General features: G+C 41.8%; 1 protein-coding gene and 1 pseudogene across 2 annotated transcripts in view; one reads left to right on the forward strand and one right to left on the reverse strand.

The window, feature by feature from the left end:
* DMRT2 (doublesex and mab-3 related transcription factor 2) overlaps window positions 1–25,152 on the forward strand; it is a 204,562-nt gene that overhangs the window by 97,007 nt on the left and 82,403 nt on the right. The gene's annotated exons all lie outside the window — the stretch shown is intronic.
* On the reverse strand, window positions 12,948–13,407 carry LOC100339037 (prefoldin subunit 4 pseudogene; annotated as a pseudogene).

The raw sequence follows: 25,152 nt of genomic DNA on the forward strand, positions 1-25,152 counted from the left end.
GCTGATCCAATGGCAGGAGCCAGGAGCCAGGTGCTTTTCCTGGTCTCCCATGGGGTGCAGGGCCCAAGCACCTGGGCCATCCTCCACTGCACTCCCTCGCCACAGCAGAGAGCTGGCCTGGAAGAGGGGCAACTGGGACAGAATCCGGCGCCCCGACCGGGACTAGAACCTGGTGTGCCGGCGCCGCAAGGCGGAGGATTAGCCTAGTGAGCCGCGGCACCGGCCTTGCCACCACATTTTTGAAAATTAATTTTAATTAGTTTTTAACAGATTCAATTTAGTTCTTAGATATAATTCTAAGAACATAATGATATCTCACTCCCACTCTCCCTCCTTCTCCCTTTCACTCTTTCCTTTTTTAGTTTTTGAAATAACATCTTTTAAATTTATACTACAGTTAAAAGAATTAATGCTTCACTGAATAAGAACTTTAACAAATAAAAAGCAAAAACCTCTAGTTAAGTGAGACTATAGACAATGGTTATATATAATAATTGAATGGAAAAATGACCATTTCACCCATATACAGTAAATCTTTTTTTAAAATTTTTTTTTTGACATGCAGAGTGGACAGTGAGAGAGAGAGGCAGAGAGAAAGGTCTTCCTTTTTGCCGTTGGTTCACCCTCCAATGGTGGCTGTGGCCAACGCACTGTGGCCAGCGCACCGCGCTGATCTGATGGCAGGAACCAGGTGCTTATCCTGGTCTCCCATGGAGTGTAGGGCCCAAGCACTTGGGCCATCCTCCACTGCACTCCCGGGCCACAGCAGAGAGCTGGCCTGGAAGAGGGGCAACCAGGACAGAATCTGGCGCCCCAACCGGGACTAGAACTGGGTGTACCGGCGCCACAAGGCGGAGGATTAGCCTAGTGAGCCGCGGCGCCGACCATACAGTAAATCTTAAAGTAATCATGGATAATTAAAATTATCTGGTAAGTTTACAGATAATTAAAACTATAATTTTGCACCAGTACTGATACACATAGGCATTTCTTTCTTTGTTTTGTGGGTTTTTTTTTTTCTTTTAAAAAGGGAGAACATGTGGTATTTGTCTTTCCATGTCTGGTTTATTTCACTCATTGTGATGTCCTCCAGTTGCATCCATTTTGTTGCAAGTGGTAGAATTTCATTCTTTTTTATAGTTGAATAATGTTCCATTTTGTGTGTATACCACATTTTTTTTTATCCCTTCATCTGATAGCAGACACACTGGTTGATTCCCAGTTTTGGTTATTGTGAGCATGTTGCTATAAACATGGTGGTGTAGATACCTCTTTGATACAACATGTTCATGTGTTTTGGATATATACCAAGTAGTAGGATTGCTGAATCGTACAGCAAGTCTATTTCCAGTTTTTTAAGAAATCTCCACAATGTTTTTCACAGTGGCTGCACTAATTTACATTTCTACCAGCAGTGTATAAGTGTACCCCTTTCTCTACCTCCTTGCCAGCATCTGCTACACTTTGCCTTTGGGACTTTAGCCATTCTGACAGGGTTGAGGTGGCATGTTATTGTGGTTTTGATTTGCATTTCCCTGATGGCTAGTGATACTGAGCAATTTTTTCATATATTTGTTGGCCATTTGTATTTTTTTGAGAACTGTCTGTTGAGGTCCTTTGCACATTTCTTTTTTTTTTAAATATTTATTTATTTCAAAGATAGAGTTAGAGAGGCAGAGGCAGAGAGAGAGAGGTCCTCCATCCACTGGTTCACTCCCCAACTGGCCACACAGCCGGAGCTGTGCCCATCCAGAGCCAGGATCCAGGAACCTCTTCTGGATCTCCCACATGGGTGCAGGGTCCCAGGACTTTGGCCATTTTCTGCTGCTTTCCCGGGTAATAGCAGTAGGGAAGTGGAGCAGCTGGGACTTGAACTGGTGCCCATATGGAATGCCAGCACTGCAGGCGGCAGCTCCACCCATTATGCCACTTTGCACCGCTCCCACTTTACACATTTCTTAACTGGATTGATATTTTTTTGTTGAGTTTTTTATGTTGCTGTTACATTCTGGGTATTAATCCTTTGTCAGATAGGTAGTTTGCAAATCTTTTTTCTCATTCTGTTGCATTTCTTTTCACTCTATTGATCATTTCTTTTGCTGTGAGGAGGCTTCTGAGTTTGATGTAATATTATTTGTTTAGCTTCTTTTTAAGATTTATTTATTTATTTATTTGAAAGTCAGAGTTACACAAAGAGAGAAAAGGCAGAGAGAGAGGTCTTCCATCTGCTGGTTCACTCCCAGATGGCCGCAATGGCTGGAGCTGTGCCGATCCGAAGCCAGGAGCCAGGAGCTTCCTCCAGGTCTCCCACATGGGTACAGGAGCTCAAGGACTTGGGCCATCTTCTACTGCTTTCCCAGGCCACGGCAGAGAGCTGGATCAGAAGTGGAGCAGCCGGGACTTGAACCAGCACCCATATGGGATGCCAGCACTTCAGGCTAGGGTGTTAACACACTGTGCCACAGTGCTGGCCCCTTTGCTTTGCTTTTGTTGCCTATGCTTTTTTTTTGACTTTTATTTAATAAAATATAAATTTCCAAAGTACAGCTTTTGGATTACAGTGGCTTTTCCCCCCATAACTTCTCTCCCACCCACAACCCTCCCATCTCCTGCTCCCTCTCCCATTCCATTCACATCAAGATTCATTTTCAATGATCTTTATAGACAGAAGATCAATTTAGTATATATTAAGTAAAGATTTCATCAGTTTGCACCCACACAGAAACACAAAGTGTAAAGTGCTGTTTGAGTACTAGTTATAGCATTAATTCACAATGTACAACACATTAAGGACAGAGATCCTACATGGGGAGTAAGTGCACAGTGACTCTTGTTGTTGACTTAACAAATTGACATTCTTGTTTATGGCATCAGTAATCACCCTAGGTGTGGGGAGCAACTGAGACTAGACTAAGTTACTGGAATTAAGACTTATTCTATGCATCTGCTCTCCCACAATATGGCGCTGAGAGAGAGACCAAACAACTTCTACACAGCTGCCTCCAGTTCGACCAATAAACTGCAGGAGCTGATCCTGCTCCTGATTGGAGGAGAGCAGCGTGCTCGGTGTGTGGGCAGCAGAGTTGGGATTGGTGGAAGAGGACTATAAAGGAGGAGAGAGACAACATGCACCAGGAACATCTGAGGGAATACCTGAGGAACATCTGAGCAGTCCCCGAGAGAGCCGGCTGGCTGTGTGCCGCTCCTCCACGGAAGCGGGGAAAGCAGCGGGGGGTGCTGCCCCTCCACGGAGGTGGAAGGGCTGGCAGCTAACCCGGGACGGCGTCATTCCTCCACGAGTTGGGGAAGGGCAGCTAACCCGGGAAGGGCAGGGCAGAAAGAACAGCCCAGGGTTTGGTGTCGTTCCTCCGCAAATGGGGAGCAACACCTAGGCTCTTGTCGTGAGTTGCCGAGGCTATGGAAACCTTTTGAGTTCGCCAACTCCAACCTTATTTAAGGTCATAGTCAGAGTGGAAGTTCTCTCCTCCCTTCAGAGAAAGGTACCTCCTTCTTTGATGACCTGTTCTTTCCATTGGGATCTCACTCACAGAGATCTTTCATTTAGGTCATTTTTTTTTTTTTTTTGCCAGTGTCTTGGCTTTCCATGCCTGAAATACTCTCATGGGCTTTTCAGCTGGATCTGAATGCCTTAAGGGCTGATTCTGAGGCCAGAGCGCTGTTTAGGACATCTGCCATTCTATGAGTCTGCTGTGTGTCTCGCTTCCCATGTTGGATCATTCTCTCTTTTTTAATTCTATTAGTTAGTATTACCAGACACTAGTCTTACTTATGTGATCCCTTTGACTCTTAATCCTATCATTATGATCAATTGTGAACTGAAACTGATCACTTGGACTAGTGAGATGACATTGGTACATGCCACCTTGATGGGATTGAATTGGAATCCCCTGGCATGTTTCTAATTTTGTTTGGGGCAAGTCGGCTTGAGCATGTCCCAAATTGTACATCTCTTCCCTCTCTTATTCCCACTCTTATATTTGACAGGGGTCACTTTTCAGTTAAATTTAAACACCTAAGAATAATTGTGTGTTAATTACAGAATTCAACCAAAAGTATTAAGTAGGACAAAAAAATACTAAAAGGGATAAAGTATTAAGTTTTTCATCAACAGTCAGGACAAGGACTGATCAAGTCACTGTTTCTCATAGTGTCCATTTCACTTCAACAAGTTTCCTTTTTGGTGCTCAGTTAATTGTCACCGATCAGGGAGAACATATGATATTTGTCCCTTTGGGACTGGCTTATTTCACTCAGCATGATGTTGTCCAAATTCCTCCATCTTGTTGCAAATGACCGGGTTTCATTGTTTTTGACTGCTGTATAGTATTCTATAGAGTACATGTCCCATAATTTGTTTATCCCGTCTACTGTTGATGGGCATTTAGGTTGATTCCAGGTCTTAGCTATTGTGAATTGAGCTGCAATAAACATTAAGGTGCAGATAGCCTTTTTATTTGCCAATTTAATTTCCTTTGGGTAAATTCCAAGGAGTGGGATGGCTGGGTTGTATGGTAGGGTTATAGTCAGGTTTTTGAGGAATCTCCAAATTGACTTCCATAGTGGCTTTACCAGTTTGCATTGCCACCAACAGTGGGTTAGTGTTCCTTTTTCCCACATCGTCGCCAGCATCTGTTGTTGGTAGATTTCTGTATGTGAGCCATTCTCTAACAGGGGTGAGGTGAAACCTCACTGTGGTTTTGATTGCATTTCCCTGATTCTAGTGATCCTGAACATTTTTTCATGTGTCTGTTGGCCATTTGGATTTCCTCTTTTGAAAAATGTCTATTGAGGTCCTTGGCCCATCTCTTAAGTGGGTTGTTTGTTTTGTTTTTGTGGAGTTTCTTGATCTCTTTATAGTTTCTAGTTATTAATCCTTTATCGGTTGCATGGTTTGCAAATATTTTTTCCCATTCTGTTGGTTGCCTCTTCACTTTCCTGTTTCTTTTGCAGTACAGAAACTTCTCAATTTTATGCAATCCCAATCGTTGATTTTGGCTTTGACTGCCTGTGCCTCCAGTGTCTTTTCCAAGAAGTCTTTGCCTGTGCTTATATCTTGCAGGGTTTCTCCAATGTTCTCTAATAATTTGATGGTGTTGGGTCATAGATTTAGATCTTTAATCCATGTTGAGTGGATTTTTGTGTAAGGTGAAAGGTAGGGGGTCTTGCTTCATGCTTCTGCACGTGGAAATCCAGTTTTCCCAGCACCATTTATTGAATAGACTGTCCTTGCTCGAGGAATTGGCTTTAGATCTTTGATCAAATATAAGTTGGCTGTAGATGTTTGGATTGATTTCTGGTGTTTCATTCTGTTCCATTGGTCTATCCATCTGTTTCTGTACTAGTACCATGCTGTTTTGATTACAACTGCCCTGTAGTATGTCCTGAAATCTGGTATTGTGATGCCTCCGGCTTTGTTTTTGTTGTACAAGATTGCTTTAGCGGCTGGCACCGCGGCTCACTAGGCTAATCCTCCACCTTGTGGTGCCGGCACACCGGGTTCTAGTCCCGGTCAGGGCGCCGGATTCTGTCCCGGTTGCCCTTCTTCCAGGCCAGCTCTCTGCTGCGGCCAGGGAGTGCAGTGGAGGATGGCCCAAGTGCTTGGGCCCTACACTCCATGGGAGACCAGGATAAGTACCTGGCTTCTGCCATTAGATCAGTGTGGTGCGCCGGCCGCAGCGGCCATTGGAGGGTGAACCAACGGGAAAGGAAGACCTTTCTCTCTGTCTCTCTCACTGTCCACTCTGCCTGTCAAAAAAAAAAAAGATTGCTTTAGCTATTCGAGGTCTTCTGTGTCTCCATATGAATTTCAGCATCATTTTTTTTCCAGATCTGAGAAGAATGTCTTTGGCATTTTGATTGGTATCGCATTGAATCTATAAATTGCTTTTGGGAGAATGGACATTTTTATGATATTGATTCTTCCAATCCATGAACATGGAAGATTTTTCCATTTTTTGGTATCTTCTTCAATTTCTTTCTTTATGGTTTTGTAATTCTCATTGTAGAGATCTTTAATGTCCTTGGTTAAGTTTATTCCAAGGTATTTGATTGTTTTTGTAGCTATTGTGAATGGGATTGATCTTAGCAGTTCTTTCTCAGCCATGGCATTGCTTGTGTTTACAAAGGCTGTTGATTTTTGTGCACTGATTTTATATCCTGCTACTTTGCCAAACTCTTCTATGAGTTCCAATAGTCTCTTAGTAGAGTTCTTTGGGTCCCCTAAATAAAGAATCATGTCATCTGCATAGAGGGATAGTTTGAGTTCTTCCTTCCCAATTTGTATTCCTTTAATTTCTTTTTCTTGCCTAATAGCTCTGGCTAAACTTCCAGAACTATGTTGAATAGCAGTGGTGAGAGTGGTCATCCCTGTCTGGTACCAGATCTCAGTAGAAATGCTTCCAACTTTTCCCCATTTAATAGGATGCTGGCCATGGGTTTTTCATAAATTGCTTTGATTATATTGAGGAATGTTCCTTCTATACCCAATTTGCTTAGAGTTTTCATCATGAAAGGGTGTTGTATTTTATCGAATGCTTTCTTTGTATCTTTTGAGATAATCATATGGTTTTTCTTCTGCAATTTGTTAATGTGGTGTATCACATTGATTGATTTGTGAACATTGAACTATCCCTGCATACCAGGGATAAATCCCACGTGGTCTGGATGGATGATCTTTCTGATGTGTTGTTGCATTCTATTGGCGAGAATTTTATTGAGGATTTTTGCGTCTATGTTCATCAGGGATATTGGTCTGTAATTTTCTTCGAATGCTGCATCTTTTTCAGGCTTAGGGATTAAGGTGATGCTGGCTTCATAGGAAGAATTTGGGAGGACTCCCTCTTTTTCGATTGTTCTGAATAGTTTGAGAAGAATTGGAGTTAATTTTTCTTTAAACGTCTGGTAGAATTCAGCAGTGAATCAATCCGGTCCTGGGTTTTTCTTTGTTGGGAGGGACTTTATTTCTTATTCAATTTCTGTCTCAGTGATGGGTCATTTTAGGTTTTCTGTGTCTTCCTGGTTCAATTTAAGTAGATTGCATGTGTCCAGGAATCTATCCATTTCTGATAGATTTCCCTGTTTGCTGGCATACAACTCTTTGTAGTAATTTCTGATGACTCTTTTTATTTCTGTGATGTCTGTTGTTACATTTCCTTTTTCATCTCTGATTTTATTGATTTGGGTCTTTTCTTTTTTTAGTTAGTTGGGCCAATGGGGTGTCAATTTTGTTTATTTTTTCAAAAAACCAAATCCTCATTTGGCTGATTTTTTTTAATGTTTTTCTTGATTCAATTCTGTTGATTTCTTCTCTGATTTTAATTATTTCTCTTCTCCTACTAGATTTGGGTCTGGTTTGCTGCAGTTTTTCTAGATCTTTGAGATGCATCGAAAGCTCATTTATTTGGTGCCTTTCCAATTTCTTGATGTAGGCACCTATTGCTCTAAACTTTTACTCTTAACACTGCTTTTGCTGTTTCCCATAAGTTCTGATATGTTGTGTTGTTATCCTCATTTACTTCCAGGAAGTTTTTTATTTCTCTTTTGATTTCTTTTATGACCCATTGTTCATTCAGGAGCATGTTGTTCAGTCTCCGTGTGTTTGCATATGCTCAAGGGATTCCTGAGTTGCTAATTTCCAGCTTCATTCGACTGTGGTCTGAGAAGCTACATGGTATGATTCTAATTCTTTTGAGTTTGCTGAGACTTGCTTTATGGCCTAGTATGTGGTCAATCCTAGAGTAGGTTCCATGTACTGCTGAGAAGAATGTAAATTCTTTAAGTGTAGGATGAAAAGTTCTGTAGATATCTGTTAGATCCATTTGGGTTATAGCATTAATTAAATCTGCTGTTTCCTTGTTGATCTTCTGTCCAGTTGATCTGTCTGGAAATGGAGTATTGAATTCCCCCAATACTATTGTATTGGAGTCTAAGTTTTCCTTTAAGTCCCTTAACATATCTTTTAAATAAACCGTGCCCTGTTATTAGGTGCATATACATTTATAATAGTTACATCTTCCTGTTGAATTGATCCCTTAATCATTATATAGTGCTCCTCTTTGTCTCTCTTAACAGTTTTTGTGTTAAAGTTTATTTTGCTTGATATTAAGATGACTATGCCCACTCTTTTTTGGTTTCTGTTGGCAAGGAATATCTTTTTCCAGCCTATCACTTTTAGTCTGCATGCATCTTTGTTGGAAAGATGTGTTTCTTGTAAGCAGCTAATAGATGGGTTTTGCTCCTTAATCCATTCAGCCAATTTGTGTCTTTTAACTGGAAAGTTGAGGCTATTAACATTCATTGTGACTATTGATAAGTAGTGACTTTGCCCTGCCATTTCCCCAAAGATATTTCTAATATATGCTTTGAACTTCCTGTGATCTTTTACTGGGAGGTTTTCTTCCTTTACCTTCTTTCATATTGATGGCCATGATTTTGTGTTTCTGTGTTTAACACATCTTTAAGCATCTTTGCAGGGTTGGACAAGTGGTGACAAATTCTTTCAATTTCTGTTTGCTATGAAAGGTCTTTATTTCACCTTCATTCACAAATGAGAGTTTTGAAGGATATAATATTCTGGGCTGGCAGTTTTTCTCTCTTAATACCTGGGCTATATCTCGCCATTCCCTCCTAGCCTGTAAGGTTTCTGATGAGAAGTCTGCTGTGAGTCTGATTGGAGATTGTCTGAGAGTAATCTGATGTTTCTCTCTTGCACATTTTAGAATCTTTTCTTTATGTTTCACTGTGGTGTGTTTGATTACATCGTGTCATGGTGAGGATCTCTTTTGGTCATATTTACTAGGGGTTCTATGAGCTTCCTGTACTTGGATGTCTCTGTCCTTCTCTAAACCCAGGATGTTTTCTGCTAGTATCTCACTACAAAGGCCTTCTAATCCTTTCTCCCTCTCCATGCCTTCAGGATCTCCTAGAACCTGAATGTTGGTTTTTTTAATAGTATCCTGAAGATTCCCAACAATATTTTTTAGATTTTTAATTTCCTTTTCTTTGGTTTGACTGTATACTTTCCTGTGCTCTGTCTTCTAAGTCGATATTCTCTCTTTTGCTTCATTGAATCTGTTTTTAAGGCTCTCAAATGCGTTTGTCATTTGATCTATTGAATTCTTCATTTAATTTTGATTTCTCTTCAATATCACAATTTCATGTTATACTAGATTTTTCATTCATTTTGATTCCTCCTTAAGATTTCATTTTCATGAGAGAGATTTTCTATCCTGTCCAGTAAGGATTTCTGTAGTTCAAGAATTTGTTTTTCAGAGCTTTATTGTTGTTATAAATTTTTTGAAATCTTTATCTTGCATTTCTTCTATCTCATCTTCATAATCATTTTTTTACAGGCAGAGGGGACAGTGAGAGAGAGAGAGACAGAGAGAAAGGTCTTCCTTTCCCGTTGGCTCACCCTCCAATTGCCGCCACGGCCGGTGCACCACGCTGATCTGAAGGCAGGAGCCAGGTGCTTATCCTGGTCTCCCATGTGGGTGCAGGACCCAAGCACTTGGGCCATCCTCCACTGCACTCCCAGGCCACAGTAGAGATCTGGCTTGGAAGAGGGGCAACCAGGACAGAATCCAGCACCCCGACTGGGACTAGAAACCAGTGTGCCGGCGCTGCAAGGTGGGGGGATTAGCCTATTGAGCTGCGGCGCCGGCCCTTAATAATCTTGAATTGGAGTGTCATGTTCATTTGGGGGTATCATAATGTGTTCCTTGTTCTTATTTCCTCCGTTTCTGCGTTTGATGCTTGGCATTGTGAAGATATTCTTTGGTTTCTTTTTTTTTCCCTCACTGTGGTGGCTTTTCTCATTATACTATGAATCTAGATTAAGTGGACTGTCTGCTTTTGGTGGATCTTTAGAGGCTTGTGATGGGTGTGGCCAGAGAGCTCTGTTCAATTCTTCAGGGTTAAGGGTGTGCCAAAGGTGAGACACCCAGGTTTGGCATGGTAAGTCCTCTCTCTCTCTCTCTCTCTCTCTCTCTCTCTCTCTCTCTCTCCATCTCTTTTATTCAGAAGGGAAGTAATTCCGCACAGCTGAGCTATTCTCCTTGAAGGCAACTAGTGTCTGAGCGCTGGCCCCTCCCTTTCCATCACTGGTGCATAGGCTCTGCAGCTGGGGTCCCGAGCCAGGTCCACTGCGTCCCACTGCTTCCAGAAGAGTTTCCTCTGCAGTGTTTTTCCTAACTCTTTCCTGAAACTACAGTATCTGCACTTTTATTAAACTATATTTTCCCGGACTATCAGTGCACTCCCTCCCTATTCTGCCATCTTGGAGCTCTCCACTTGCTTATGCTTTTGGGGTTTATCCAAGAAGTCATCCCCTATATCATTGTCTGGAATGTTTCCCCTACATTTTCTTCCAGCAGCTTCATAGTCTCTGGTCTTAAATTTAGGTCTTTGAATTGGTTTTTGAATGTGGTGAGAGGTATGGATCTGATTTAATTCACACACACACACACACACACACATACACATGCATATGTGTATATCTATATTCAGTTTTTCTAGCACCATTTGTTGAAGAGATTATCCTTATTCCACTATATGGTCTGAGTAAATTTTTTAAAACTCATTTGGTTGTATGTACATGGATTAGTTTTTTGGCTCTCTGTCCTGTTCCATTAATCTGTGCTATGCCACAGCACCAGTCCCGATATGTTGTGTTTTCATTTTAATTTATTTCAAGAAAGTTTTTGAATTCCTTTTGAATTTCTTCAATGACCTATTTTAGTAACATGTTAATTTATAAGTATTTATGAGTGCTCTATTATTATTTTTGTTGATTTCTAGTGTTATTACTTTATGATCTGTTGCTGTGGGGGGAGATGTGCTCTCACAAATGCAAGCGGTCCTTACTACAGATCACACATCTCCACAAGCCATCAGCTATAATGGAGAGCCTATAAGTAAGATTCACCCCCAATTCTAGGGACCATTGCTCACCTCATACAAAAGCCAGGCCCAATCCCCATTGAGTGGGAAAAAACAGGAAACATCTGGTCAAGATTGAGAGTCCGTTTTGTTAGCAGACGCACCTGCCCTATCATCCTACCCTGAGGAACTGCCCATAGCCACATCCACTACTGCTTTATACCCATTAGCTCTGGTCAGCCACTCAAATGGCCCACAGCCTGTGTGCGGTCATACCATTCCTGATTACCATTGTTCCTCATTCCTACTCCCATCTGAGCAAGCACTCCTGTGGTCTCCCATTTTGAGTGCTGGTTAGTCAATGACAGGTAAGATCCCCTGGGGGACAACCTAAGACAGGCACAGCTGCGTACGGAGACCACATGGAAACTGGGTCAACAATGGTATGGCCAAGAATCATGCCTCCCATTGCTCAAAAATAAATGAAAAGGCAGAAATGTGGTGGAATGAGAAGGCCATGCCAAGATGGCCACTGACAATGGAACCTGCCTGGCAACAGGATGTGATTGGATGGCTTCGGAAACCACATGACAACAGAGCCTGCCTGGCAATAGGCTGTGATTGGATGGCTTCAGAAACCACATGACAATGGAGTCTGCCTGGCAACAGGCTGTGATTGGTTAGGGCATAGACCGCCCCTTGACCGGATTGGCTGCCTTGGCTATATAAGCTGCTGTAGCAACTGAAATAAAGGAGTCTGCGGGCTGCTCGCTTCTGGCCTGCTTTCACCCGACTCCCGGGGTCTGTGTGGTGACTCTGCACCTGTTGCCCCTACCATGCTCCTCCTCTCAGAATGAGTCCACCTCAACAATGATCTGAGATGATACATGATATGATTTGAATTTTTTCAACTTTGCTGAGACTTAATTTGTGGCAAAATATCTTTTTTTAGGGGGCAAATATGTTGTTTATTTAAGAAGCCTTACCATTTTTTAAAAATTTATTTGACAGATAGAGTAGACAGTGTGATAGAGACAGAGAGAAAGGTCTTCCTTCCATTGGTTCACTCCCCAAATGGCCACCATGGCTGGTGCTGCGCTGATCTGAAGCCAGGAGCCAGGTGCTTCCTCCTGATCTCCTGTGCAGGTGCAGGGGCCCAAGCACTTGGGCCATCCTCCACTGCCCTCACGGGCCACAGCAGAGAGCTGGACTGGAAGAGGAGCAGCCAGGACTAGAACCAGTGCCCATATGGGATGCTGGCACCTCAGGCAGAGGATTAACGAAGTGAGCCATGGCACCAGCCCCTAAGAAGCCTTACTTTTAAATACACAGTGGCTTAACTTCCACACCATTAACAGTACAAACCCCAATTAATTACAAAGCACTAAAAGTCTAAAACTGATCATTAAAAATATAAAAAACAGTAAACACTAACCGTGTCTTTTCACAGATGCATCTCTTGGTTTCCGCATCTCTTGTTCTGTTATTCTGCTTTACTCCAATATCTAGGTGCAGTTAGCACGTATCAGTGTGCCCCAGTTTCCCTGTTTTATCAACATCAGTTATATTGATAGTTTTGTACGAGGGGTGAAATGTTTAAATCTATATTACATAGATTTAATTTATATTATTTAATCTATATTACATAGATTTAAACATATACATTTATATTTTTTACTATGTGACAAAGGTTGTTTTGAAATACAGTGACAGATTCAAGATTGTACATCTTTATGTAGTGTAATAGATAGCAACTGAAATCAAACATAAACAGGGCACAACTGTTAGATTTTCTTATAAATAAAAACTGTAACAAACATTCTAGATGATAATATGGAAAAATAATAGGTTGCTTAACTGATTTTAATTACATAACATAAAGCCCCTAGACTTTATATAATTTTTATGCAAAATACATAGATGCATACTATCTTCTTTTAAAAATATAAAATAAATAAGCAAGATGTGAAAATAGGCAAGTTTCCATTGAATAAATGAAAAATTTTAAAAAGGAAAATTTCCTTTCCATGTCATTTGAAGAACAGAAATTATAATTTTAAACAATATTCAAGTTTATTAAGCAAATTAAAAAGTTTTATAAAATATTTAACTTTAATCAGCTTCAAGGTTTATGTTGCTCCCAAATTTTGCATATAACTGAACTTTCAAATCTGCTAACATCCGTTGAATTGATTCCACTCTGGATTCTAAGGCGTCAGTTTCTTCGTGCAAATTTTTCTTTGCCTCTTCTAACATTTCCTGTGTTTCTTCTTGTGAGGGGCTGATGAAAGCATCACCAGTCTGATAAGGAATCATTAAGCAGTCATCTGCAAGCATGATGTCATCACAAGCATCTTCTAAATTTTAGAGTTGTTTCTTTTTTACTTCTATTTCTTCCTTTAGCTCTGTAATTCTACTCATATTCCTTGAAACTTTGTTAATCTTTTGTTAATCTTGAAAAGTAGTATTGACATCTTCTGCAGCCGCCTTCTTCATGGTGGCTGCCATCTTGGGACTGGGGTAAAATATCTTGTCCTACAGAATGTTTCGTGTACTAAATATGTATTCTGTAGCTGTTGGGTGAAATGTTCTGTAAAAGTCCATTTGCTTCATAGTATGCTTCAACTCTGAGGTATCTTTATTGATTTTCTCTCTGGATGATTGGGGTGTTGAAATCACCCACTTATATTGTATTGGAGTCTATCTCTACTTTTAGGCCTAATTGTATTTTCTGTATATTTCTGGGTGGTTTTGTGTTGAGTGAGTATATATTTATGATTGTTAAGTCTTCTTGCTGAATTGAACCTTTTATCAAAATATGATGTTCTTTATCTTTTTTTTTTACAGTTTTTGAGTTAAAGTCTGTTTTATCTTATATCAGGATAACTATGCCTATTCATTTTTGTTTCCATTTTTCTGGTTTATCTTTTTCTAGCCCTTTTCTAAGTCTGTGTGTATGTTTGTGAGCTAAGTTTCTTATAGGCAGCATGTCATGGGTTCTTGTTTTTTATTATTAAAAAAATTTCTTTTAATCCATTCAGCCAACCTTAATCTTTTGGCTGCAGAATTTAGTCCATTTATATTCAAGGTTAGTATTGATAATTAAGAACTAACATCTGGGGCCGGTGCTGTGGCATAGTGGGTAAAGCTACTGCCTGCAGTGCCAGCATTCTATTTAAGCACCGGTTCGAGTCCCAAGTGCTCCATTTCCAATCCAACTCTCTGCTATGGCCTGGGAAAGCAGTAGAAAATGGCCCAAGTTCTTGGGGCCCTGCACCCTCATAGGAGACCTGGAGAAAGCTCCTGGCTCCTGGCTTTGATTGGCTCAGCTCTTATTGCTGTGGCCATCTGGGGCCATTGGCTCAGCTCTGATTGCTGGGCCAGCAGACAGAAGACCTCTCTCTCTCTCTGCCTCTGCCTCTTTGTAACTCTGCCCTTCAAATAAATAAATCTTAAAAAAAATTTAACACCTGTCATTTTGTTATTGGATACTGATTCTACCTTTGTTAGTGAATGTAGAGGTATCACACGTTTTCATGATGTTTCATTATAATGCAGGATGCTCTTCAGAATTTTTTTTTTTGACAGGCAGAGTTAGTGAGAGAAAGAGAGACAGAGAGAAAGGTCTTCCTTCCGTTGGTTCACCCCCCAAATGGCCGCTACGGCCGGCGCTGTGCCTATCCGAAGCCAGGAGCCAGGTGCTTCCGCCTAGTCTCCCACACAGGTGCAGGGCCCAAGCACTTGGGCCATCCCCCACTGCCTTCCTGGCCCACAGCAGAGAGCTGGACTGGAAGAGGAGCAACAGAATCCGGTGCCCCAACCGGGACTAGAACCTGGGGTGCCGGCACTGTAGGCCGAGGATTAGCCTAGTGAGCTGTGGCGCTGGCCATAGAATTTCTAATAAGGCTGATGTGTAGTGGTGAATTCTCTCAGTTTTTGCTTATTTGGAAAATATTTCTCCACTTTTAAAAGATAGCTTTTCTGGAAATAATATTCTTGGTTCAAAGTTTTTTCTTTTTTCTTTTAAGACCTTAAATATCTGATTCCACTGTCTTCTGGCTTATAGGGTTTCTGCTGAGAAGTCTGATATTAATCTAATTGATTTTTTTTATTTGTGACTTGAGATTTTTCTCTTACTGTCGTAAGGATTCTTTACTTGTCCCCTTTTTTTTTTTTTTGACAGGCAGAGTGAACAGTGAGAGAGAGAGAGACAGAGAGAAAGGTCTTCCTTTTTGCCATTGGTTCACCCTCCAATGGCCGCCGCAGCTGGCACGCTGCGGGCGGCGCACTGCGCTGATCCGATGGCAGGAGCCAGGTACTTATCCTGGTCTCCCATGGGGTGCAGGGCCCAAGCACTTGGGCCATCCTCCACTGCACTCCCTGGCCACAGCAGAGAGCTGGCCTGGAAGAGGGGCAACCCGGACAGAATCCAGCGCCCCGACCGGGACTAGAACCCGGTGTGCCGGCGCCGCAAGGCGGAGGATTAGCCTAGTGAGCCGCAGCGCTGGCCCTTTCCTTGTCCTTAACATATTTTTTCCTATTTTTAAAAAATTTTATTTAAAAGAGTTACAGAGGGGGAGAAAGACAGTGAGAGAGGGAGAAAGAGAGGCAGAGAGTGAGAGAGGGAGAGAGGGAGAGAGAGAGAGAGGGAGAGAGAGAGGTCTTTTACCCACTGGTTCACTCCAAATGGCTGCAATAACCTGTGCTGGGCCAGGCCGAAGCCCGGAGCCAGGAGCTTCTTCCAGGTCTCCCATGAGGGAGCAGGGGCCCAAGGAGTTGACCATCTTCTGCTGTTTTCCCAGGTGCATTAGCATGGTGATGGATTGGAAGTGGAGCAACCAGGACTTGAACAAGTACCCATATGGGATGCTGGCTTCACAGGCAGTGGCCTTACCTGCTACCCACTACAGTGCTGAGCATGTTCTTAACTTTTTACAATTTGACTACAATATGCCTTGGAAAAGATCTTGTTTTGTTCAGTCTGCTTGGATTCTTTGAGCTTCTTGTATCTGGATGTCCATGTATCTTTCAAGACACAGGACATTTTCAACTATTATTTCATTCAACAGGTTCTCAATAAAATTTTCCCTTTTCTTCTCCTTCAGAAATACTTTAGAAATATTTGGTCATTTCATATTATCCTATATTTTGTGTATACTTTCTTCATTCTTTTTAATTCTTTTTCTTTATTTTTGTCTGATTGGGTTAATTCAAAAGTCTTATTAAGGTCAGAAGTTCTTTCCTCCACTTGGTCTCTTCTGCTGTTGAAGTTCTCAGTCGTTTTATTTTACTGATTGAAGTTTTCATCTCCAGAGTTTATATTTGCCTCTTAATGAGGACTATCTACGTAGTAATATTTTCATTCATGTTATTCATTGATTTCCTCATTGCTTTAATTTGTCTGTATCCTCTTGCATCTCACTAAATTTCCTTACAGTCATTTTTAATTCTGTATCTATCATTTTATAGAGTTCCTTCAGTTCAGGATCTAATTCTTGAGGATTGTTGTGCTTTTTTGGAAGCATCCTGCTATCTTGCGTCTTCATTTCTCTTGCGTGCCTACACTGACATCTGTGCATCTGGTATAATCATCTCTTCTTCTTTATGGAGGAGATTTTATTGGAAAAGAGTTTATGGTTTAGCTGGAACGCAGGATATCACTTGACTTGTTGCCTTGGCTTTGGTTCCAGGTGAGCCAAGGAGTATAGTCTCTGAGTGATTTCTTTTGTCTTAATCAGTGTCAGTTGTGTCTATAAGTGACACAGTGGTCTAGTTAGCTGCAGTTTATAGGGATAGAAGTGTGGCTTTGAGTTGAATATGAATTTCCTAGAGTGGGAATCTTTGGTCCACAGAGAGTTCAGTGTCATTCTCCCTGGTGATTGTGATGGCCAGGTGCTTGTTCTTCATGCTGAGGGAGACAAAGGTGGCTGACTCCTTATCCCACTGGCAGGTGATGCCAGGGCTTGTGGCACCAACTGCTGTATCTGTAAGACTGTGTGATGCAGATGGACTCTTCCTCAGGTGATGCTGGGAGAGTCCAACTCATGCTGTGGCTTATATCACTGACAACCCTAGCATTGGGACTAGGGGAGGTGAAGTTAACCCTGCTCCTGTCCTGTAGGGTGGCTACAAGGTATACAGGAGATTTTTCTCTGGAGGCTCACATAGAGTGCATGAGTGTAGCTCTGGAGCTAATGCTCAGAAACTCCTACAGTTGCAGGTTACAGGGAATCTGTGCTTTGCTGCACAAGTTGCCTTGACTCTGACCATGATTGGTTCTTGTAGGAGGCCTACTGCATGACTTTTCCCTGTCAAGTCTGGCACTCTATGGGTAGGGGAGGGGGTGGGCAGCAATGTGGCTTCCCTGCTCCAAGCTCAGACCCCAGGCTGAAGCAAAAGTCAGTGGGTAACTTAGGAATTCCCAATAAGCTCAAAGTATGAGTGGCAAAGCTCAAAGCATTTTCTTCCTGCCTTGATTTGGTAAGATGGTACCTCGCAGATGGCTATAGTCTCTGTCTTCTTGGCTCTTGTCCCATGGAGTCTTCATTTTTTTTTTACTTTTTGGCCAAAAATTTCAGTCAGACCCTGGAAATGTGGCCTTTTCTTTACTCTTTAGCAGCTGAAGTTAGTGCAGCTATAACCCTATTCAGCCATCTTGGACCCCCTTCACCTGCCATCACTTTTGGATGCCCTTTCTTGGAAGGTATCAGCAACTGCCTATGGACTCAAGAGAGTGAGGAGGGATGGAGTCAAGACTCATAGAGTAATTTATAAAACTGAGATGGGCTCCATGGCCCATTTGCCCCAAGTGCCAGAGGCTTGAATCTGGGGTGCCAAGGAAGAGGCGTTGAGAGGTCCACAGGACACTGGTTTCCATGCCTAACCTACATGGAAACTGAGGCATGTCAGGAAGTCAGGGCAGGGTAGGAGACCCTTAATGGAAGCTCACACCAGCTGATGGGAACAGCAAGGAAGTGGCAAGGAAGCATAGAGCCACAAGGCCTGATAATGCCTTTCCACAGCATGCCCAGCATCAGGAGCAGTGGGCCTGGGCTGTGGCTGCCATGGGAAATGCAGCTGCCAGAGGCTAGGCTTGCCTGGGAGTTTGAATATTGCCATTCAGTCCAGAAATGAGCAAGGCAGCAGTGGCTCAGTGCATTCAGATGGCATCACACGGGGAACTCTCTGAAGTGGTGGTACACAGGCCTTGTGTATGCCCAGCCTCCTGGGAGCCCTTCTGGTTGCCATGTACCCAATGCTCTGTGGGGAAATCTTGAGAGTGTCTTGAAAGGAGGCTGAGTTGGGAAGCTGCCACTAGGTCTGTCTGCTGGGGCCTGCCCGTAACAGGGATTCCCTCTGGGTTCTCTTCTGGCAAGGGCTCAGAAAAAAAACTTTGGCAGCTCTGTTTGTTCCTCAGTGGTTGATGTAGCTCTTCCAGGATGGCCTCTTTGTCTTCATATGTGAAGCTTCCTGCCAACAGCTTGCATGTGCCCTGGTATTCCATAGCCTCCTGTGCTGTCCAGGATCCTCAGCACTTCCTCTGTGGCCCTCACGTGGTGCATCTTAGTCAGACGTCCCTTCCCATCTGCAGCCTGGGCATTGCTTTCGTTTCAGTCCAGGCACACTTGGTCCTCTGAAGCACGGCCTGCAGGCTGCTGACACCCAGTCCTCTGTCCTGTCCAGGGGCTGCCCCAGGTACTGTGGCCACTTCAGCAGCACCTGCGCCCTCGTCCTCCAGCCGTTGCAGTGCTCTCTGCTGCTGCTGCTGCTTCAGGTGCTGAATGAGTCCACGGCACCCAGAAGGTTCCCTGGAAGAGGCACAAGAAGTCAAGTCTGTCAAGAGAAGAGAGGGACCAGCGTGGAGGCATGGGGTAAGCCCGTGTTCTCTGCAGTCCGAGGCTGTGCTTTCTCCAGGGACAGACATGCCCATCATGAATTTCACCTGGACTCTTAATCAGGAACTTTATGGATCCTAGGGTTTCAGAAGGCAGGTTGGAAAACACCTTCCCTTTGTATTGGTTTCCCTTTCAGTACAAAAGTAACTTGCTTGCTGGGCAGGTGGTATAGATGGCCCAAGGACAAAATATGTAGATGTATCTGCTGCCCAGCCCTAGGCCCTGCTTTATGGTCATGGGGGCCAGCCCAGTTAAGCCCACCTGAGGTTGCTCCCAGGGATGCTACAGCCATGCCTCAAGAGTGTGTGTGTGTGTGAGAGAGAGAAAGAGAGAGAGAGAGAATACATACATATATATACACACACATACATATATATGTATATATGTGTATGTATGTATTCTGCATCCTGTCCAAGCACCATTTGTTAAGAAAATTATTCTTTCTTCATTATATTATTTTGCCATCCTTTTTTAAGATCAGATGGGCGTTGTGAGAGCTCATTTGTGGACTCTATTCCTTTCTGTACTCTATACTTACGTTAATAACACATTGTTTTGATTACTATTTGGGTGGTAGGAAGTTTTGAAAATGGGAAGTGTCTGTCTTCTAGCTTTGTCCTCTGTTTCATGATTGTTGTGGCTATTCTGGGTCACTTGTACTTCCAGATGAATTTAAGGATCAGCTGTGAATCTCTATACAGAAACTAGGGTTTTGATAGGGACTCTATTGAATCTGTAGATCAATTTGGAGAGAACTACCATCTTAACAATATTATGTCTTCTGATTCCATTTATTTAGGTCTTCTTTTTTTAAAGATTTTATTTATTTATTTGAGAGGTAGAATTATAGACAGGGAGAGGGAGAGACAGAAAGAAAGGTCTTCTACCTACTGATTCATTTAGTCCTCAAATGGCTGCAATGATTGGAACTGGACCAATCCAAAGCCAGGTGCCAGAAGCTTCTTCTGGGTCTCCCATGCGGGTGCAGAGGCCCAATCACTTGGGCCATCTTGTACTGCTTTCCCAGGCCACAGCAGAGAGCTGGATCAAAAGTGTAATGGCTGGAACATGAACCAGTGCCTGATTGGGATGCTGGCATGGCAAGTGAAAGCCTAGTCCTCTGTGTTACGGCACCAGCCCTTATTTAAGTCTTCTTAGGTGTGTTTCACTAATATTTTATAGTTTTATAGTTTTCAGAATATGTTATGAATATATTTTAAATTTGTTCTATTCCTAAAGGTTTGTTGGATTTATTTGAAAAGCAGAATGAGAGTGAGAGTGAGAGTGAGAGTGAGAGAGAGAGAGAGAGAGAGAGAGAGAATATGAATGAATGAGTGAGAAACTTCCATCTGCTGGTTCACTTCCCATATGGCTTCAATGTCCAAGGCTGGGCCAGGCTGAATCCAGAAGACAGGAACTGCATTCGGATCTCCCATATTGGTGGCAGAGGCCCATGGACTTAGGCCATCCTCCATTGCCTTTCCAGGTGCATTAGCAGGGAGCTGGAACTACAGAGGAGCAGTTGGGACTTAGACCAGTGCTCTGATGTGGGATGCCAGCATTGCACATGTGTGCCAGCATTTTATCTTGCTGTGCCACACACTGGCCCCAAATTTGTTATGTGTTATTTTTAGTACTATTATAGTATTGGTATAAGTGAAGTTGTATTTTTTAATCTCATGTTTGGGTTGCTAATTACTTCTGTATTGAAATAGAATTGATTTTTGTACATTGATCTTGTGTACTGCAGTCATGCTGAACTCATATTTTCTAGCAACTTTTTAGTGGATTATATAGGATTTTTTAACATATAAAATTATGTCTTTTGTGAGTAAAAAATAGTTCTATTTCTCCTTTCCAGTGTGTGCCTTTAATTTTATTGTCCAATTGCCCTGGCTAGAATCTCTGGTCAGTGTTTTGTAGATGTGGTAAATGTGAACATTCTTGCCTTGTTCCTCATCTTAGAGGAAAAGCATTTAGTCTTTCATCACCAAGTGTGGTTTTAGCTGTGTCTTTTTTCAGTTTTGTGGAATTCCTTCTTACTCCTAGTTCGTTAAGCATTGTTGTGAAGACACATTGAATTTTGTCCGTGCTTTATGTTTGTTGAGATGGCCTAGGGCCATTGCTGTAGTGGATAAAGCTGCCGCCTGCAGTGCCAGCATCCCATATGGGCGTGGTGTTCAAGTCCTGGCTGCTCCACTTCCAATCCAGCTCTCTGCTATGGCCTGGGAAAGCAGTGGAAAATGGCCCAAGTGTTTGGGCCCCTGCACCCATGTGGGAGACCCAGAAGAAGCTCCTGGCTCCTGGCTTTGGATCAGCACAGCTCCGACTGCTACAGTCATCTGGGGAGTGAACCAGTGGATGGAAGACCTCTCTCTCTGTCTCTTTCTCTGCCTCTTCTTTCTCTGTGTAACTCTTTCAAGTAAAAATAAATAAATTTTTTTTTAAAAAAAGAGAGAGATCGGCCTGAAGTTTTCTGCTTTTGTGTTGGGTTTGACTAATATTTGCTTTGTCTGATAGAATAAGCTGGGAGGTATTTTCTCCTATTGTTGATTGTTGGGAAGAATTTCTGAAGGGTTGGTGTGACTTTTTTTTTTAAGATTTATTTATTTATTTGAAGGGCAGAGTTACAGAGAGGCAGAGGCAGAGGCAGAGAGAGAGTGAGTCTTCTATCTTCTGGTTCACTCCCCAGATAGCTGCAATGACTAGAGCTGTGCCAATCCAAAGCCAGGAGCCAGGAGCTTCTTCCAGGTCTCCCACACAGGTGCAGGGCCCCAAGACCTGGGCCATCTTCTGCTCTCCCAGGCTATAGCAGGGAGCTAGATTGGAAGTGGAGCAGCTGGGACTCGAACCAACGTCCATATGGGACGGTGGCACTGCAGGCAGCAGCTTTACCTGCTACGCCACAGTGTCAGCCCCATGAATATTTTCTTTAATGTATGATAGAATTAATTCACTGTTGAAGCAAAATAGACCTGGATTTTTCTTTGTAAGTTTTAAAATTAATAGTTTACACTATTAATTTGAATTTAGTCATTTTTTCTTATGAAGGTTTTAGGAGTCTTTGTTTTTCTAGAAATTTATTGTCTGAGTTGTCTAATTTGTGACATACATTTGTTCATACCTTGTATTCCTTTTTATTTCTGCTGATAATGATTCACCTCTTTCACTTCTTTAGTAATTTAATTCACTCTTTATTCTTGATCAGTTTAGCTGAAAGTTTGTCATTTTTTTGTTGATCTTTTCAAAGGATTAAGTTTTGGCAGCATTGATTTTCTCCAATGATAAAACTCCCTATTTTATTTATTTCCAGTCTACTCTTTTTTATTTATTCTGCTTGATTTGAGTTTTGCTTACTCTACCTCTAATTTCTTGAGATATACATTTGCTGATTTGAGATCCTTTTTCTTTTAAATGCAGTCTGTTACAACTATGTATTTCCCTCTCTGCACTGCTTTACTGGTTTTGAGTAAATTTTGGTAAGATGTATTTTTATTTTCATTCATATTAAAATATTTTCTATTATCTTATAATTCTTTGACTAATTGATTAGGAGCATGTTTAATTTCCACATATTTGTGAATTTCTCAAATTTATTTTTATTGTTGATTTTAATTTAATTTAATTTTAGTTCATTGTGGTCCAAGAAGACACTTTGAAAGGCAGAGAGAGAAAAAGAGATCTCCCATTTCTGAGGAGTGTCCACACCTTTATGGTTGTACTAGTTTACTATCCCACTGATAGTATAGTAGAGTACCTTTTTCTCCACAGCCTCACCAGCATTTATTATGTTTTGATGTTTGGAATAATACCCATTCTAACAGCTGTGATGTGAAGCTTCATTGTGGTCTTTATTTGCATTTGCCTGATGGTTAGTGATCTTGAACATTTTTTCATGTGTCTGTTGGCCATTTACAATTCATCCTTTGCAAAAAGGCCTGTTCATATCCTTTGCCTATTTCTTAACTAGACCATTCATTTTGCTGTTGTTCAGTTTCCTGAATTCCTTATATATTTTGTATATTAACCTTTTATCAGATGCATAGTTTGAAAATATTTTCACTTCTTATGTCAGTTACCTCTTCAGTTTGTTAAGAGTTTCTTTGCTGTGTAGAAGCTTCTCAGCTTGATGTAATCCCATTGTTTTTTTTTTTTTTTTTTTTTTTGCTTTTATTGGTTATGCTTCTGGGATCTTAACCAAGAAATCTTTGCCTATTTTAATGCCTTGTGATATTTCCCCTTTGTTTTCTTCTAGAAATTTGATGGTTTTAGGTCTTAGGTTTAGATCCTTGATGCATTTTGAGTTGGTTTTTATATAGGGTGTAGAGTAGGGATCTTGTTTCATACTTATACATGCAAAGATCCCAGTTTGCCAACATCATTTGTTGAACAGACCCTCCTTTCTGCAGGGAGTGATTTTAGCTAGCTTATCAAGGATTAGTTGGTTGTAGGTACATGGATTAATTTCTGAAATTTCTTTTCTGTTCCACTGTTCTGTTTTTGTGCCAGTACCAGGCTGTTTTGATTCTAACAGCCTTGTAGCATGTCTTGAAACCTAGTATTGTGGTGCCTCTGACTTTGTTTTGATTGTTTAAGATGGATTTAGCTATCTGGGGTCTCTTGCGTTTCCATATAAATTTTAGGATTGTTTTTTCTAGATCTGAGAATGTCTTTAGTATTGGGATCATATTGGAATCATATTGAATCTGTAAATTGCTTTGAGTGGCATGGGCTTTTTAAATTTTTTAAAATTTATTTGACAGGTAGAGTTATAGAAAGTGAGAGAGAGAGAGACAGAGAGAAAGGTCTTCCTTCCGTTGGTTCACTCCCCAAATGGCCTCCATGGCTGGCACTGCACGGATCCGAAGCCAGGAGCCAAGTGCTTCTTCCTGGTCTCCCATGCAAGTGCGGGGGCCCGAGCACCTGGGCCATCCTCCACTGCACTCCCGGGCCACAGCAGAGAGCTGGACTGGAAGAGGAGCAACCAGGACAGAATCCGGCACCCATATGGGATGCTGGCAACGCAGGCAGAGGATTAACCAAGTGAGCCATGGCACTGGCACCCGGACATTTTGATTATGTTAATTATTCCAATCCATGAACATGGAAGATTTTTCCATTTTTGGTGTCTTCTTCTATTTCTTTCCTTAATTTTTTAAAGATTATTTATTTTACTTGAAAGTCAGAGTTACACAGAGAGAGAAGGAGAGCAGAGAGAGAGGTCTTCCATCCACTGGTTCACTCCCCAGTTGGCCACAACGGCCAGAGCTGTGTGGATCCAAAGCCCGGAGCCAGGAGCTTCTTCTGAGTCTCCCAAGTGGTTGCAGGGGCACAAGGGCTTGGGTCATCTTCTACTGCTTTCCCAGGCTGTAGGAGAGAGCTGGGTAGGAAGTAGAGCAGCTGGGACTCGAACTGGCGCCTATATGGGATGAAAGCAGCAGCTTTACCTGCTACACCACAGCGTCAGCCCCTCCTTGATGTTTTGTAATTTTCATTGTATAGAACTTTCACATCAGTGGTGGAATTTATCCAAATGTATTTTATTTTTTCCATCTATTATGAATGGGACTGATCTTACAAGTTCTTTCTCTACAATAGCATTGTTGGTGTATAATAATGTTATTGGTATTTGTGTGTTTATTTTCTTTCCTGCATCTTTGCTGAATTCTCTTCTGAGCTGGAATAGTGTCTTAGTGGAGTCTTTTGGTTCCCCTAAATAAAAGATCATGCCATCTGCAAACAGAGAGAATTTAACTTCCTCTTTTCCAGTTTGTATCCTTTTCATTATTTTCGTTGCCTGATGACTTTGGCTAAAACTTCCAGAACTATATCCAATAATTTTGATGAGAGTGGTCATCTTTGCTTCCAGATAGTAGTGGAAGTGCTTCCCTATTCAATATGTTGCCTAATGTGGGTTTGGCTTATATTGCCTTGATTGTGTTGAGATGTGTTCCTTCTGTACCCAATTTGTTTAAGGTTTTTTTTTTTTTCATGAAAGGATGTTTTCTATCAAATTCTTTCTCTGCATCTATTGAGCTAATCATCTGGCTTTTATTCTTCAATTTATCAGTGTGGTGTATCACATTTATTGATTTGTGTGTGTTGAGCCATCCCTCATCCCTGGGATAAATCCCACTTGCTCTGCGTGAATGATCTCTCTGATGTGGTGTTGGATTCAATTAGCTAGTGTTTTGTTGAGGGTTGTTACACATATGTTCATCAGGGATATTGGTCTATGGTTCCCTTTCTTTGTTCTGACTTTTTCTGGTTTTGAAATTAAGGCGATGCTGGCCTCACCTTAGGTGTTTGAAAGAAGGAGTTTGAAGGAATTCCCAACCTTTCAATTGTTTTGAATAGT

The sequence above is a fragment of the Oryctolagus cuniculus genome, chromosome 1 (genome assembly GCF_964237555.1).
Source record: "Oryctolagus cuniculus chromosome 1, mOryCun1.1, whole genome shotgun sequence".
Taxonomy (NCBI): domain Eukaryota; kingdom Metazoa; phylum Chordata; class Mammalia; order Lagomorpha; family Leporidae; genus Oryctolagus; species Oryctolagus cuniculus.